General features: G+C 46.4%; 1 pseudogene; it reads left to right on the top strand.

Moving 5' to 3' along the window:
- The first annotated feature begins 927 nt into the window (after positions 1-927).
- LOC123158476 (uncharacterized) lies at positions 928-2,503 on the top strand (annotated as a pseudogene).
- Positions 2,504-3,175: the final 672 nt, after the last annotated feature.

Below are 3,175 nucleotides of genomic sequence, written 5' to 3'. Positions count from 1 at the left end.
TTGCCGTGAAGGTGGGTTTGCCGAGAGTGACACTCGATAAAGCTTGCTTTGCCGAGTGTCCGTGTTTTAGCACTCGGCGAAGAGCATTACACCCGGCGTATGTGAAAATTCCAGTAGTGCTTGCTCTTGACAGATTAGGCTTCTCTGGTGTTGCTTTGTATACAAATGATTTACTCGCCTCTTGGTTTAATTTAGGAGCGAAAAGTGAAGAATAATATCAGTTTAGTGATGCACTTGACCATTTTTCACAAAGTCGATGTGTTGTGGCAGCACACGTGCAGTTCTGGACATTTGACTATACCAAGCTGTTCGAAATGCAATACCACTTGTACATTCAGAAAAACCTTTGTACATCGTCTCGTAGTTACATATGAGTGTTAGTTTGGAACAAATGCTGAAACACATCTCTGAATTGGGAACCCTTAAAAAGGTGACTGGGGGAGGATGAAAGGAGAGAACCCTTAAAAAGTTCAAATGATGAGCAGATGCCGGAGTAAGCGGAAGGGGCAAGGAGAAAGAGGCAATGATCTCTGATTGATATAATTTCTCTGATTTTGAGGCAAGCTATTAAGAGACTACCAAATCAATGAGAGATTAGACTTTGTTATTTAAATATATAAAGAGGAAGAAATGGTAGACTCAGCCGGGTGAATCTCCTCCTTCCTTTCCATAGCTGAAAATTCCTATCCGATACGATCACACCGCAACAACCTTTTTCTTTTCCACTTCCCAAGGGATCGATCGAGCTCACGTTTCCGCGGCCGCTGCTCGTCGCCTCCGTCAATGGATTCTAGTTGAGACCTTCTCCCTCGCCAATTCTTCCCCGACGCAGGTGAGCATGCATCGTCCCCGCCAATTTATCCTAGTCACGGAAGCAATTCACCAAGGCTTTTCACTTTTTAGGTTCACCGGACTCAGCGGAGCATTATGCCGGACAGGAGAGGCGCCACCCTGCTCGAGGACCTGCTAGAGGAGATCATTGACAAGATACTCATCCGGTTGCCGCCCAAGGACGTCGATCGTTGCCGTGCCGTTTGCCCGTTGTGGCGCAGTGTCACCTCCACGCCTGAATTCATGGTCGAACACCACCGCCGCCAGCCGTCGCTCCCCATCATCAATGGGTTGGGGCGGCCTGCAAGCTTGGTGATCTTGCGTAATGTCGGTGCTGGAGTCCCTAGTCAACATCTCTGGCCTTCCGTCTCGGGCCAACAAAACTGGTACGAGAATTACCTTCAAGGCGCCCACGGTGGCTTTCTCATCGTCTCCCGGAGATCCCGATTCTACGTCTGCAATCCGGTCCTCCGCAAGCATGTTCTCCTTCGGCAACCTCGACTTGGACAAGGCATTCACAACACTGTCTGGCGTTATGGTGACGTCGATGGCAGAGTGGCCAGACAAGATAGAAGCCTCAATACGATCTGAAGACCTGTGGAAGATGGCGGCAACGACACACGAGTGCGTCTGACCGGATTGTGCCCCAGACCCGGTATGTGGCTTGGCTGGGGCTTTCGAATGAGTTTCGGCTTCCGGCTTTTGATGTTAGGTTTAGGTGAGTGTTTTGGGTAGTGGCCCAGCTAGCACCCCTTCATCGTTTTGGATAAAAGTAGCGGCATATGTTGCCAAGATGGTGGATTCAGGCACATTGTTGTAATACTTTGTAAGGTCCTCAAGAATAATCAATAAAGTGGCCATATGCCTCTCCCAGATGTAGAGGCCGGGGTCATCCTCCTTTTCTAAAAAATTCACAACACTATAATCGGTTTCTACCAGCACCATCCAACTAGAGAATACAGGGTGCTCTGGGTCTCAGAATTACAGCACTCGTCCGGCTCCAGCTTATACATCCTCACATTGGGATCCGATGAGCCTAGGCATGTCAAAATCGGAATGCTATCCATGGACCAGACGTTACTGAAGGGGCTAAAGCCACCAGTCCCCCAGCGTGGTAGCCTGCATTGGTATCCTTATGATGCCAGTAAAATTATGGATAGCAGCAAGGAAATTATTGCGTTTCACACGAAAGTTGAGTCATTCCGGTTGCTAGGAAGTCGACTATAGGGGGTTATTTAAGATGAATGAGACGCTTGTTTTCTAGGGTGGATCGACTCCCCATTTCACCACCATGGATATCTGGGTGATGCAGGATTATGAGGCTGAAGTCTGGGCCTTGAAGTATCGGATTGATGTATCTACGGTGGAGGCATCACGACAACTTTATAGAGCATCCTCCAAAAAGAAAAAGAAAACACCACTTGATTCAGTGGTGCAATGGTTCAACTGCATGGTCGCGCTCAACGACCGTGAGCTGCTCATCTTGTTTAACGATAAACATGTGTTGCGCTGCGACGTTGATGGCAAATTCTTAGGCATCGTGAACATTGGAAAGAGTCAATATTGTATGTTGCCTACTTGGCACCGCTTCCAAGAGAGCATTATTCCAATTCCGTGCAATGGGATGCAAGAAGAGGATGAGGAGTCTCCATTCTCCATAGGGAGTGTCTGAATCTTGAAAGCACTTGGTCTGTTCTTCCCTTGGATTCAGAGCATGCCTTTTGTTCTTGGCTTTTCTTGCTTACTAGTACCACCAGTAGAACAGGTCATCTTGGATGGTTGCAGTAATAACACCTACATTGCCATCGTTTGGTGCTTACTATGATAGGTTCAACGTCTCGTTAATTTTCTGAACTATGGAATATCGATCTATCTATGCATTAAAGTATATTACTGTTCCTTCCTGCCGCCCATATTTACCCTAATTTTGGTATGGTTTATATGCATGCATGAATGACATCTTTAAGATGTGAGATTCACTCTTGGTCATGCTTTCTGAGGAAAGGCAATTTTAGGTGTCGAAATGTTATCCCGGGTGTCTTCCATACATAGGCTGTTATGTTTATCTCTGTTGTTCAGTTTGCAATTTGGTCGTAACTCCTAAGTAGCACCTGGACTTTTTGAGAAAACGTTCTGCTTGCAGGTACTATTGCTAAGGCCTCTCTGTTTTTCTGCTTTTTCCTTCTTCAGATATTTTGTACTGGTTCATGTTGCCAGCTGAGAGATTCTTTACACTGTCAGTTTTGCTGATTTAAGACTGGCCTTAGATCACATGGAAAACCCAGCAATTCCAGTGATAATAGTCTGCAATTGAACAAATAGCCTGCAATTCTCTGCTTGCAAA

The sequence above is a fragment of the Triticum aestivum genome, chromosome 7B (assembly GCF_018294505.1).
Source record: "Triticum aestivum cultivar Chinese Spring chromosome 7B, IWGSC CS RefSeq v2.1, whole genome shotgun sequence".
NCBI lineage: Eukaryota > Viridiplantae > Streptophyta > Magnoliopsida > Poales > Poaceae > Triticum > Triticum aestivum.
This window is presented reverse-complemented; position numbering and strand designations above follow the sequence as displayed.